This window comes from Equus przewalskii, chromosome 5, assembly GCF_037783145.1.
Source record: "Equus przewalskii isolate Varuska chromosome 5, EquPr2, whole genome shotgun sequence".
NCBI lineage: Eukaryota > Metazoa > Chordata > Mammalia > Perissodactyla > Equidae > Equus > Equus przewalskii.
The window spans coordinates 62,263,717-62,278,864 of record NC_091835.1 but is presented as its reverse complement, the minus strand read 5'-3'; the positions used below and the strand labels follow the sequence as shown (position 1 = coordinate 62,278,864).

The window sequence follows — 15,148 nt, the reverse complement described above, 5'->3', positions numbered from 1 at the left end:
ATAGGAAAAGCAGCTAAACCATATCTACTGTAACAGGAAGTCAGAGAGCAGTCTAAAACTTTAAAATCAAGTATAGTAGTTCTACATATTATTTTGAAATATGGAGATAAGTATCAGGGAAAATAACTACAAGAGTTAAAAGTGGTTGACTCTGGTGGCCGAATGACAGCTGTTTTTGTTGTAAGCCTTTTAGCACTGTTTTGCTCTTAAAAACGTGCATCTATATTACTTTGATAAAATAAAAATAGTAATTTTAAAGAGCATAACTAATTTTACCAGATAGTTAACGTTGTTCTTAGGGTCCTGGGTAGCGATTGAATCCTCTCTTTATCCTGATGGAACTCTCCTGCCCTGTGAAGGGTAAGACCCGCCATCTTTTGTTGTTTTTGAGTGGAAAACAAAGAAGGAAATTTTTTATTATTAGAAGTAGAAGTGAAGGGAGCAGTGGCCCTGGGAGAGGATCCCAAGGGCCAGAGGTTGGGGATGTCTCAGTAAAGAGGGGCAGATCCTGAATATAGCCTCTGCCCCCTGCTGGGGACTGTTGGGTTTGGCCAAGCACTGGGCTAAAATGTGGAAGCTGGGCATTCTCAAAGTACAGAGGCATGTGGGCAGTTTGGCCTGTGGACCAGCCCACACTGAGCAGAGCCCCTTTGTTGAAGGAAGGATGGAAAGTGATGTGCTGGGCCTGCGCTCCTGGCTCCCTTTGGATAATGCTACAAGGAAGGAGCTCAAACACGGTGCTGCTTTGAGTGGGAAAAGGAGGATGACCAGACTCATGGATTTCCTTTCACAAGCACAGGCAGACACTCGCTACCAGGGTCCCAGACCATGAAGTGAGCCTCTCCGCCAAGTCTTTGCTCTCCATCTGGGGTCTGTATTGTTATCTCAGACAGTTCTGCCGCAATCGTTGCTGACTTTGCACCTCCATTGTGCCCCTTTCCCACATCACAATTTTGTGGAAATGACAAGGAGTAAATCAGTGATTCTCTTAATACAGTGAACAGCAGTCAGTTTCTGTCTGGGCTCCAGCAGCCAGTCTGACATCACCCTGGTAGAGTAGGCCACATCTGGGCCTCCCTGACTGGAAAGACACTTGAAGTGGTAGCCAGGACTTTTCTGCCATCCAGGGACCAGAGCAGGTTGCTAACCCCACTTCCCTGAAACCAGGGAAGGGAACACAGGTCTCTCTCTGTTGAGACATCTCATACTAAGGTAGCAGCATCCATAGGTGAAGCTGAGTGCAGCCACCCCAAACAGGGGGCCCAGGCCAAGCTGGTGACAGGTGTGCACCCAGGGTGAGAGAGCAGTTGGGCACAGCCAGAAGATGGTCGGGTAGACAGGTAAGTGGGGTTGAGGGTCCAGATGAGAATGGACCAGGCCACAGCCAAGACAGAGGCACCAAGGGCCTTCTAGGCCAGAGCTGCCACATTTCACTGCAGTAGTATAGATTAAATATTTCATGATATTATGAAAAAAAATATATAAAAGCCCTAGTTTTATAACCTTACTTGCTTTGGCAGTGTAGAAAAATAAAACCAAAGACCACAAGAGCCGTATCTTGGTGAAATCTAGCACTGTCACAGCCAAGTTCTCAGGGCTTCCCTCTTCTTGCTTTTTTCTCACACTCTGCCCATGGAATGACAGGGTGTAGCTTCCAGCTCTGTCACTTACTTGGTTGCTGATATTTCCTGGGCAAGCCGTCTTCCTCTCAGAGCTTCATTTTCTTGGTGAGATAAAATAACTGTGCCAACCTCATGAGGGTTGTGTTCAAATGAGTTCTACTATGACCCTGTAAATGGAAGAGTGCTGAATGAATGTGAAGCTTCGAGGCTGTTTCTCTTCCTTGCTCCAAGCTCCCCACGCCCTATGACTGGAGGTGGGGCGTGGACTCTCGCTATTGACTAGCACTGTAGTAGACGTCTTAACCGTGACTATGTCCACCACTCTCCCTTCAGAGAAAAGTCAGCCTGATGTAGGCAGTGTGCACATCTGATCCCTTCTTGCCTGCTGTGCTGATACACAAGGTTGGTGATGGGAGCCTGGCCAGCCTTTACTGTTGTTACTGGGACCACACTGTCTCTTGCCCCGTTGAGGAAAACAATTCTTGTTCTACCTCAGTCAGTTCTGTGCTCAATGAGAGGAGAGAGAAGTTGGCACAATTCTTTTGTAGGCAACAACCGAACAAGATAAGGACAAAAACAATCCTCTTTGTGACCTAAGTCAACATTTTACCTATACAATATAAATTATACATTTAATTGCCAACTTCTACATTGTTCTGAGCTATCTGGACCCCCTCCCCCCACTTCAGCAACCCATGACTAAAAGTTTGCTTCTAGAAGAGCACATCTTATGTCATGGACTGTATCTACATATTAATATATTTGTTAAAATTGTACTTCAGTGTCTTTGAATCATTTTGTCTCCGAATGGGGGCTAGAGAGCAAATTCCAGGTGAGCAGGTAACATCCTTGTTTTTAAGAAACAAATCCCCAAATACCCTTCTCTTTCTCTCATAAATAGATATTTTGTGTATCTTAAGGGAAGATTTATAAATACAAAGGCAAAATAAGGGGCCTTAAAGGGGCTTGATGAGGGTGGGGGAAAATATTTCATGACCACTGAGCTATGATAAATCCCTTTCAGATCTAATAAGAATAATTAACGTTCAGTTGAAGCTTACTGTGTGCTAAATACTTGTTTACTGTGTTAAGTGCCATGTGGTCAGTATTGCATTTAATGCTCCCAACAACTTTATTCTCATTCCCATTTTACAGATGAAGAAACTGTGTCTTAAAGAGAAAGTTGGTTTTCCTAAGGCCAACGTGGTGAGGCTAAGTGGAGAATTTATATTCAGTCTTCTACTCCAGCCTCAAACTCTCAACCAATACACTGCCGCCGTCTTTCTGTCAGAGCAATTTACTCTCCTGGGGGGAAGAAAAGATGCTGTCATTTAGTTACCCTATCCCAAGTCAAGTGGGACTTTGAGAAATCTTAGCACAAACTTTTATTGGCTTAGGTTATGTAGCATAAATAAAACTATTGATTTAACTCTTGAAATGTTTCCATCTTTTAATGTATCAAACAAGATCTTAAACAAAACCAGGGAGATTCATGACATACACACAGTGTAATCTCTGATTAACTTGACTAGGTGGAATGACTTTATGTTGTACTAATCGCAGTTGATTTTCTTCTCACACTGGCTAGAGTGCCAACTGGAAGAGATATCAAATATTCTTCTCTAGGACATTGGATTGTAATTAAAAAGCTCTGTTCCCCTGCTTCTTTAACTTTCTCTGAAGTCCAAAATCAAAACCAGAACTCTAGCATACTTGACATTTCTTTCAGTCTTGTGCATTAATAAAACTTTTTCTCTTGTTGCTTTGTAAGGAATACGTTTAGGAAGGCACAAAGGACTCTTTTTTCTTTAAAAACTTAATGCATAAATATATGACTTTTAAATACAAAAAAAACCTTTTAAATCTAACCGCAAAGTTCTTAATTTAATAACCTATTACAAATAGTAATCACTGAAATTTCTAGAAAATGGGAATTGCTGTTGGAAGGTTATTCATAAGACTTATAGAGCCTGCTCATATCAAGACAGCTGTCAGCTGTCCCATTTAAAAGAATATTATTTTCAGGATGAGATGTAAGGTCTTAATAATATAAAGACAGATAAAATTTCTGATTGTATTATTATTATTATTTTTTTTAAAGATTTTATTTTTTCCTTTTTCTCCCCAAAGCCCCCGGTACATAGTTGTATATTCTTCGTTGTGGGTCCTTCTAGTTGTGGCATGTGGGATGCTGCCTCAGCGTGGTGTGATGAGCAGTGTCATGTCCGCGCCCAGGATTCGAACCAATGAAACACTGGGCCGCCTGCAGCGGAGCGCGCAAACTTAACCACTCGGCCACGGGGCCAGCCCCTCTGATTGTATTATTTTTGTAAATATTTTAATCATTTTCTAACTTTAAGACAGAGCTTGGAGATCCAACTGTACTTTCAGGAGACTGTTTAGCGTCGCTTCAGCTATCAAATATACATTATATGCATTTTTTTCTCAACAATTTCTTAAATTGTTTTAAATATGTATGCTCTAAGAAAATTTGCAATTCGTTTGAAAGCCATTAAATAGAATCAATTCCCTTGTGTTTTCTTAAAGTTGACATAGTACAGCCACCAGGATCTCACTTTTGGGAAATCGAAGGCAATAAATGGTTAGGTGAAAGACCTGATGCCTTTTAAAGAGAAAAAGAAGTTGTATTTATGTATAACACTGCAGCAATTTGCACCAAATGTAAAGCACTATAGATAGGAAAATTTACTGCCTGTGTATCCCTGTACTGTGCAGTCCATGATGAGGAATGTGGAGAATAAGATGTGGTGCCCTATCTTAAGGAGGTTAAATCTAATTGAGAAGACAAAAAAATCATATACATTGAACTATTAGGGCACTAAACCTTGCAGTATCAACTGTAGTATTGAGCTAAGAACCTGATACTCCATACTCCAAGTGTGGTCCTCAGACCAGGAGCAGTTCTGTGGCTCAGAACTTAGTAGGATTGTGGAATCTCAGGCCCCACCCCTGACTTACTGTATCTGATTCAGCATTTTAACAGGATCCCCAGGGGAAGACTGTGCATATTACAGTTTGAGCAATGCTGAGCTAGAATAATGCAAGCAATGTATTTTAGACTCCACGGTACTGTTTGATAGAAATTTCTGCAGTGATGGAAATAGTCTATTTTCTTGGCTGTCCAATATGATAGCCACTAGCTTATATGGCTATTGAGCACTGAAAGTGTAGGTAGTGCGAATGAGGAACTGAATTTTTAATTCTAAAGCTAAATTTAAATAGCCACATGGGACTAGCAGCTACCATATTGGACAGTGCAGGGGCGGACAGAGCACTGGATTAAGAATCAAGAGATTTACTACTGTTCAACACAGACACTAAGTGTATGGACCACCTTGGAGAAGTATTTCTGACTTTCTTTGGCCTCAGTTTTGTTATCTCTAGATGATGGCTCAAATTAGATGATCTCATAGTTTTATTTTAGTGTTAGTTATAAGACTACTTCTGTTGAAAGAATGCTTCTTTGAACAACTGAGCCTTGAGGCACACATGCCATTATAAGAGTATATCCTAAGCAGAGGCATCAAGGCAAAAAGGAATAAAAGATGGATGTACCAAGTGGTGGTTCCACAAAGGAAGAGAGCATAATTTGATACTCAGCACGTGTGAAATAGTCAGAAAATGTCTTGTTCCCCGCTGTATCCCCAAGGCTGGAGCACTGTCTAGCACACAGTCAACGCTCCCGGAATATTTGTTGCATGAAAGAATCAGTGGGATGGTGAAACGAATACACAAATAATCAAACAGAGTTGGTATTCAGTTCCGTTTGATTTGGTCCATGTTACTGGGTTTTGTTTTATTCTGTTTTGTTTTTTGTTCCTCGGTGGATTCATTCAAAAGTAGTCTCACCTCAGGCCCAGTTAAAGCAAAAATGAGATAATTCAGTAGGCATGATGTGTTGAGTGAGATGTTTTAATTTAGCAACACCTAAGTAGGATCTTGATGTTGAGATTTTGTAAATATACGAATTGAGAAGAACGAAAACAACTCAATAGGTGGATTACATGTAGTTTTACCAAAGAGTTAATTTCAGGAATATCGCTAATAAGTATACTTACCAGTAACCCACCCCCCCCCCCTGCCTCCGGTGGATTAAATTTTCCATGATTTGGGCATGAAAGTGAATGAGTCTTCATAGCAGACAGGGTGAGAAACCTACACACCTGCCCACTAAGGGAAAAGCCTGAGAGATGAGAGGGTGGACAAGAGAAGTGGGTAGAGGTGGAAGACGACAGTGATGAGCTCAGGGGCAGCTCAGGCAACCTCAGCATCAGGTGTCCCAAAGGAGGTGGCGGCATCTCAGCCAGGTGATCAGAGTTCGGGAACTCAGGAACGAGGGCCTTCTCAGGGACTCACGTGAGAGAAGCTGTGAGAAAGAAGCAGTGTAGCAAGGACCAAAGAAAAATTCCCAGTTCTGAAGACGGGGCCACATAAGAGTGTAGGAAACCAGAACCCAGGAGCTCTTAGTTAGTTCTGGGGCACTAGGTCCTGAGCTGGGAAGGCAGTTCATTTCCACCCTCAATGAGGAGGGAGCTGGGTGTGGAATTGATCTGGGGAAATACAGTGAGTGGTCAGGAGGAGAGATGAGCTACAGGAAACTGGAGTGGCAAAGGCCAGGAAAAGCTCACAGAGCTAACGTCGTTTTGCAGCAGCTAGAGGCATTTTGAGTCCCAGCCATCTTTTGTGGTGTCTCTCCTTAGATTCTGTGCTCAGTTTCCTGGCCTGATTTCTTTCTTTAGCAACTTCATTTCTGGAAATAGACCAGAGTCCACTTAGATTCCCTCAGTTCCGGTTCTAAGCCTTTCTGCCCATAACTACTGCTGCTACTGATGCTGATCTGTCATCTTTTGGATCTCCCTCTCTTTTGGCCTCTGCACAGTTGAGCCTTTTACTGTGCAGTTCAGTGAAAGGTATTTATGTCTAGACCAGAGAACCAAGACTTCTTTTTAATCAGGTACTGCTTTTACTGCACTGTCTTCAGTTCGGAGGTAAGTTATGATGTAGGTGTGCTCACCTGGGCTTCCTTCCTTTGCCCTCTAGAGAAGTCAATGGACTCCAAGGGGGAAAGGGACTATGTCTTGTTCATTATCATATTCCTGCACCTAGCGCAGAGTCTGGCGCATCTTAACCAGCCAATAACTATGTATTTACCACTGGCTGTTTGCACCTATTTGTTGGCTTCCTGCCTCCAAGGAGGAGGAGCAATTTTGCTCTAACCACTTGAATTCTCAGGCAGTTTTCTCCGTGGTCATATAATTTAGGATCTCTCTGAGCACCTTTCTGCCATTGTGGCTCACACTGACCTTACTTTGACCCTCATTCTATCTAGTCTGCTCTGACTCCGATCTATACCGTATCTCTTCTGGGAGAAAATCCAACTCAAAATGGCTTCTCTGAGAAAGGGAATTTCTTGGTTCATTCAACTGAAAAGTCTAGGAGTAAATCTTCCTTCTAGCATCTTTGAATCCATGTGCTCAGTGGTCCATGAGGACTCCATCTCTTCATCACCAGGCATATTTTTCTTTTGTGCAGGCTTAATTCTCAGGCAGTATCATCCAACATGGAGGCAGGCATGCATACCAGCAACTGTAAATTTACGTCTTTCTCAGTAATTCAGGAAAGTCCCAGATGGCGCTCATATGCCATTAGTCATAAACCATCTCTGAACCAGTTACTGGCCAAGGGAATGGAATGTTCCAGTTGCCCAGGTTTGAAGGGTCATGTACTGCACCCTAAAGCCAAGGGTAGTGTCTTTCCCACCAAAACCACCATAGGCTAAGAGTGGGGGAGGGATAGTTTCCCAAAGAAAAATTGTTTTTACCAGAAAAAAAGAAAGGAATGTGAGGAAGACAAAACCCATAGATATCCCCTACAGCATGCTATACGTATTTCTTTGTCCTTCCTCCGTGGTTGAGATGTGAGTGAATTTGGTCTTTAGTGTCCATAAGCTAGTTTTATCTTTCTGGGAACATATATCTCAGTCTCTTCGTTTTTTTTCCAGTACCTTCTTTCAAAAAACAGTTCCTTTCCCCACAACCCTGGGGCCATGGACATCAGGGTGTAAAATTTGGAAGGAGAGCCCGTAAGAGCTCTCACTCTAGTGTCCGCAGATCCCAGCTCTGCCTTTTACAAGTCATGTCACCTTAGACAAGTTGCTAACCTCTCAGATGCTTAATAATAGCTCCTTCAAAGAGCTGCTGTAAGGAATTAATCCATTATTATGTGTAAAGCTCTTAGCATATGTCTGGCTTATTGAAAATGCTTAATGCATTTTATCTATTTCTCTTGTTGTTAATATTAATGATAATAAAAGCCATGGCTTACACACTGTTGCTGGCCCCTCTGCTAGAGTCCCACAGGCTGAAATGGCTTCAGCATTCTTCCCCTCCCTTACCATAATCCCAGCCAACACTGGATTTTCTGAGTTCACCTGAGCCCCCATCCACCCTGGACCAGTACATGCACCTCTGCAGGAAAGCGCATCTTCCCACATGCTCCCTCTCGTCCATCAGGTCTCGTCATCAATGGGTTTATCCTTAGTCAATGGAGAGGCCTTTCCTGACCACCCTCCCCACCACGACCACCAAGACTCAATCCATTATTTTCTTTCATAGAACTCTCTTCTTTTTCTTTATTGCTCTTGCATCTGTACTTATTTTTGTATTTTTGTGTAGTTCTACTGACTGTAATCCCCATTTAATACAATAAGTAGGAACTCAGTAAATATTTCTCAATAAAAGAAATTAATGTCAAATGTCTTCTGGACCTACCTAAGGGTCACCTGAACTTTGTTGAGGATACAGTGAAGAATGCCCGAATAGCTGGACAGTGCAGAGCTAGTGATGGGGAAATACTGAGAGAGAAGGCTGAAGAGAAAAGGTGGACTCCCTTATCTTAAGGGCCTTTTCTGGGCGTAGGGAGGGCATGCAACACGATAGAGAGGGTCTTCCGAATAAGATCTCTCTACCCGAAGTAGATGCCAAGCATGCACTTCATGTTGAGCATGAAACATTCATTTCAGTTTAGTCTCACTTTTTCAAAGTGGATTTTGTCTATATTTAGCATCTTTGCCAATTTTATCTATTTTTCCCTGTGTGTGTGTGTGTGTGTGTGATTTGCGGCTACAAGAAGGTGTTGGTCACATTGCCTGTTTATTATACAATTCCCCGAGTACTTTGAATGGAAACTTTATAAATAATGGCTATTTATGATTGTTGTCTAGACTTAACAAGTGGTTATTTAACAGGCAATGAAATAATTTACTCACAGTTCTTATGCTGTGATTACACACACCACATTTAAGGGGCAAATGTTAGGGCTAATGCTCAAAATATGTCTTGTTCATAGTGGTGAATTATTCTCTATGGACAATGAAATTTGTATTCAGTAGTGTGAAATACAGAACAAAGGCAAATACAGTCACTTTTCAGGGATCAAATTCTTAGAAAGAGCTAATGTCTAAGGCCATCATAAATCTAATCAATGCTGATTGGAGAATATTAACAGAGTCATTTATTAACTTCAAAATAATACAGGTTATTGTCAAACATTTAGAAAATATAGAAAAGAAAACAACTGTTATCCTGCTTCCCAGAATAACACTGTTAACATTTTGGTGTACTTTTCTATGCTTTTCTTCTTATATTCATGAATTTTTAAAGCATACAATTATAATCATACTGTACATATGTCATATAATGTTTTTAAATTTTAATATATTATTAATGATTTTCCAAGTCTAAACATTGTCTGTAGCTGCACTGTTCAATATTGTAACTACTAGCAACATGGGCTTGTTGGAATTGAGATGTGCATAAGTGCAAAAAACACACCGATTCCAAAGGCAGCACCAACAGAGGGGAAATATCTCATTATTAATTTTATGTTGAAATATTGGATTAAACTAAATATATTAATAAAATTACTTTCACTTGTTTCTCTTTACTTTTTTCATGTGCCTCCTGGAAAATTTCAAGTTACAAGTGTCGTTCACATTCTATTCCTGTGGAACAGTGCTGGTTCTAGAGCATCATTTTATAGCTGCATAATTTTATGTTACAGAAATACAGTTATTTAACCAATTCTTAATCAGTTCCATCATGTTGAGTCTTCAAGGTACCTCTTATTTTTCAGTATTAAAAATTACTCACAACACTGTGTGTATATATCTTTTTGTACATCTCTTATTATTTCCTTAGGATTTACTTCTAGAAGTAGAAGTGGTGAGAGAATGGAAATTTTTAAATGAGAAATATTGTTATAAATAAACGAAGAAATAATAATGTTTTGCTTTCTGTTATTCAGTTATCATTCTTCTTATAGAGAAAGATATGATTCTGATCATTAACAATTGCTCATTTTACGTTGAATCAAAAACACCATGTCAACTTTATTCAAATAAATTAAGATTAGCTATGACTGAGTTGTTTTTGAAAAGTTCCCTCTGAATTTTCACATTTTATGTGAATTGCATTATTCTTTCTCCTGAATTAAAACACATACACTTAAGATTGTTGACTGTAGACAATCATGAAATGGGAAAGATTAACAATATGTAGATTTTTAAACCTTTCTATAGATTTTAAAACCTTTCTTTTATAATACTACATGGTGAGGGGGAAGGGGTTGTGAGCTTAAAGGACCATTTATCAGAGGTCTGTTTGATCTGTTATTTGTGTAAAGGTATAACCTAACACTATTTATTATTATAGATGGAAAACAAACCCTTAGGATGTTTAACAATAAGGCATATATCTGATGAACCAGGTTGTACTTTTCTTGTACCATTAATTGGATAAAATACACTGAAAATTTTGCACCACGTGGTCAGTAAAACCTTCCTTCCTTGCTTAGGACTTTTGCATTTTGAATTTTTCTCCGATGTCGCAGGAATTCTTAGAGAAAATGTGAGGAACCTTTAGAAGTTACTCAACTCTCTTTCACATCTCCTGGGTATTATTAAAGAAAATGCTGTCAAGAAATAGAGCTTGTGTTTGACTCAGTAATTTAACATTATTCAGGATTTATTGGACTAAACAATGACTTGAATATAATTTAGGGGGAATGATTCATGGCATTTCTGAAGTATAAAATGAAGACTTTTTGGTTCTATGTCAGTGTTTCATTTAAAATAATGGATTGCGTTGTCTACCAATGGAAGAAGCAGAAATAAAAATTCATCATTTAATCCAATTTGACAAATTCTTCCTTTTTTCTAACTTTGGATCTAAAGAATTTGAAGAATCAACCCTACCCCCACGAAGCAGAAACTCCAAGCTGGATTTTTCTCCCTATGAATGAGGAGAGAAGAGAAGACTAATTTTCATTAGAATAGTATTCAGAACTACAAGCAAAGAATGTTTACTTCCTAAAGATAATGTCATATAAGACTCTACCATCTGTACATTTTGGATTATTATTTATCTTTATCTTCCCTTCATAATAGGTAATCATCCAAAATAAAAATATTTATGTAGCTCTTTTATTTCTAATTTGCAGTAAACTTTTCCCATTTTTGCCATCTGATTGCCAAAGAGAGTTTCTCCGTTTATTGATTTAAAAATGTGTCTTCAGGGAACACGATCTTTTATATACTTCACAGTCTGCCTTTCAGATAATCTACATATAAGGGCAACATGTTGTATAACGTGGGGTAGTTTTCAGTTTTAGATCAGATCTAGGAGCAATAGTTCTGAGATGACTTGACTTCTGTAAGAATCACATTTTTATCCTGTGGTGGCATTTTAAATAAAATTTATTTCCTATAAGCAAGTAACACAGTACAAGCACTTCATTCTTACTCTTATGCTTTGACTCCTACCTCCTAGGTAAGTAGACAAGCAGCTGCCATCTTGCCAAGTACAAAATTTTTAAAGGTCATTCATTTAGCTTTCTTTTAACTTGTGTATATAATTAATAGCTTAGTTTAATTCCATTTTAAACCTTTGCCATCTGCAGGACTATCATGCAGTGGTGACATAAAAGTCCCTTAGGAACATGTTTAATTGAGTCATTAAGACTACAGAAAATGCTTCCAGGGAAATATTTTGATTACAAATAAAATCAAAGTGAAATATCTAGTTTTGAAGGTCTAGGTATTTTTCCTAATTAAAAAAAAAAAAACCCTGCCATTTATTTTAGTGTAATTTTGTAAATGTTTCCATGTGTAATGCCATGGAGCAGAAAGTCTAAATCCAACACATCCACTCATTTAACAAAAAAAAAGAGCAGTGGGAGAGGGGACGATTTCCAGGGAGGCTTCCCTTAGCGGTGGTACTTTAGAGGCAGAGTCATCTTTTGGTTTTCGCATGAACGTGTCTTTGAGATGCTACAAAGGCTATTTTCTGCCTATGATGATGGAGAAGAAGCTGTGCAGTCCTTTTAAAAAATTAAATAGCTCATTCACGTGTTCATTGTGTAGCTTACATATACGCTTTAGGTATGTGCTTAGTGTTTCTTGGTTTCATTCACACTCACTAGTCTTTTTTAAAGAAACTTAATTTTTTTAGAGGAGTTTTAGGTTCACAGCAAAATTGAGAGGAAGGTAAGATTTCTCATATATCCATTACCACTACACATAGCCTCCTCCACTGTCAACATCCACCACCAGAGTGGTAGATTAGTTACAGTTGATGCACCTACATTGACACATCATAGTCACCCAAAGTACATGGTTTCCCTTACAGTTCTCTCTTGGTGTTGTATGTTCTATGTGATATAATGACACGTATTCATCATTATAGTATCATACGGAGTATTTTCACTGCCCTAAAAATCCTCTGTGCTCCACCCATGCTCCCCGTCTCCCGGCTACCACTGATCTTTTTACTGTCTCAGTAGTTTTGCCTTTTCTAGAATGTCATATTGTTGGAATCATACAATACATAGCCTTTTCAGATTGGCTTCTTTCACTTAGTAATATGCATTTAAGTTTCCTCCATGTGTATTCATGACTTCATAACTCCTTTCCTTTAGCACTGAATAATATTCCATTGTCTGGATGCACCACAGTTTATTTCTCCACTTACCTACTGAAGGACATCTTGGTTGCTTCCAAGGTTGGCAATTATGAATAAAGCTGCTATAAACATCCATGTGCAGGTTTTCGTGTGGACATAAATTTTCAACTCCTTTGGGTAAATACTGAGGAACCTGATTGCTGGATCATATGGTAAGAGTATGTTTAGTTTTGTAAGGAACCACCAAGCTGTCTTCCAAAGAAGCTATACCATTTTGCATTCCCACCAGCAATGAATGAGAATTCCTGTTGCTCCACAGCCTTGCTGGAATTTGTTGTTGTCACCATTCTAGATTTTGGCCATTTTAATAGGTGTGTCAATGGATATTTTTTGTGTGTCAACTACAAGAATATCAAATGGGGTCTCACTGACTGTTATATTCCAAACATTTCTGATTACATCAAAATCTGCCTGATTGATAGAGTATATAAATTTCTGGCAATTCAAATTTTTAATATAAGCATTTAACCTTTTCATGATACCTAAGATTTTAAAGTAAAAATGTTTGGGGGCTGGCCTGGTGGTGCAGTAGTTAAGTTCGCACATTCCACTTCGGCAGCCCAAGGTTCACTGGTTAGGATCCTGGGTGTGGACCTACACACTGCTTCTCAAGCCATGCTGTGGCAGGCATCCCACATATAAAGTAGATGAAGATGGGCACGGTTGTTAGCTCAGGACCAGTCTTCCTCAACATAAAAAAATAAGTAAATAAAATAATAATGTTTTATTATGAAATGATGTTTAAAAGCAAATATAAAACCAGGCTGTCTTTATTATGTTCTTTTCTTTTTAAATATGAAGATTTCTTGCAAATGTTCAGTTTTTCTCAAACATAAGAAGAATTTCTTAATTTCCTCCTTAAACAGCATTATTTTCCTTGCCACAGTAAGACTTCCATACTAATTTAGCTTTCCCATGTAAATTTGAGAAAGCTTGCCCTTCATCTTATTTGTTTAATTGTTTTATGACAAAAAGAAAAACTTTTAAGTAGACATAAAATAGTATATATAAATCTTTAATAGATTACTTATCATTAGATACAGAACTTGAGTAATACCTTTTTTTCCCAACATCAATGCTTCCTGATCACATCCTACTTAGATTCTAAGAATTTTCTTCCTTTAATTCCTATCATTTCCATCTCCATTTTATAAATGAAGAAATCAAGGCACAGAGGGGTTCAGAAGATTCACGTAATTTTGAGGCCCAGCCCCACTGCTTTATTCACTTCCTGCTTAGCAAATTCAAGGGACAAGCATTTATTAAGCACCCTTTACATGCCAGGCATAGGCCATGTCGTCTTGGGCTCCCAGGAAAGTCTGAATAGTTGTCCTTGTTATAAAAATAGGCTTCCAGTAGTGCTTCATCTTGTTGCCTGCTAAGTGCATCTCAAGTTGCATCTTGACTTCCAGTATGGAAGGAGGAGAGAAGAAAACACACCCTTGGAATCTGCCCTCTCCCAGTGGCCCCATCGGACTTCTTCACTTTGCCTTTCTTTACTGTTTTAGTCATCTGAATGTGTAGAGATGGTGCTGGTGCTCAGTTTGGCATTGGCCACATCATCCTTGACAAGGCCCTCTCACCTCTGCTCCTATATCATTCAAGCACCATAGACTATTAGTTCTACCTGGCAACTCTCCCTCAAATCTAAGCCCTCCGCTCATCCTCATTGCCAGGCGTAAGGCACCATCATCATTATTTAACAGCTTCCTGACTGGTCTTTCTGCCTCAGCTTCTTTCTGCATTCCTCTGAACTATTTCTATACTGCAGCATGGTCACCATTCTAAAGGCAGTTCTGATCATGGCCCAGCCGTGCTAAAACCTGCCAATGGATCACTACTCACCAGACTTCCCGTGCGAGGCCCTTGCAGAGTGGTCCCAGCCCACTCCTCCAGGCCTTTCCATCCACAATTGTGTACTTGCACACTCTGCTTCGCAGCTACACAGAACCTCTCACTGCTCTCTGGGTAGGAAAATGCCCAGATTTGTCCTCCTTATTCCTAAAGGACATTTCCAACACTTTTCCACACTATATGTTACTACTCATCTTTCCGGTTCTAGTTCAGATGTCGTCTGTGAAGCTTCCTAATTCTCCCCAAACACAGTTAGTCTTGCTGGCCTCCCATCCCAACCACGAGCTGCTCCTTTTCAAACTTTCTTCAAACTTCATTCATACCTTTGTTGTGTGACTTCTTGCATCCGCTTATAATTGTGCCTCTCCCCTACCAGATTATAAACTGTTCAACGACAAAACTCTTTTTAAAATTATCTTTGTCCCTTAGGATCTAGAGAGGTGCCAAGAAGTACATATGAATGCATCTCTGGGCTGAATTTATGCCTATATATTCCACTGGCTGAGCTCAGTCCAGGTCAGAGGATTCACTAAGGTATGGTCTCTTAGCTTCACACCATATACATTGGCACTTTAAAAGCCTAGAGCACTCTGCTACATGTTCCCAAACACTTAAGATCCTATAGTTCTGTTT

At 39.6% G+C, this 15,148-nt stretch overlaps 1 protein-coding gene and 1 pseudogene across 4 annotated transcripts in view; one reads left to right on the top strand and one right to left on the bottom strand.

Moving 5' to 3' along the window:
• Positions 1–15,148, top strand: part of PRICKLE1 (prickle planar cell polarity protein 1) — a 103,292-nt gene that overhangs the window by 36,859 nt on the left and 51,285 nt on the right. The gene's annotated exons all lie outside the window — the stretch shown is intronic.
• On the bottom strand, positions 296–14,061 carry LOC103547492 (aladin pseudogene; annotated as a pseudogene).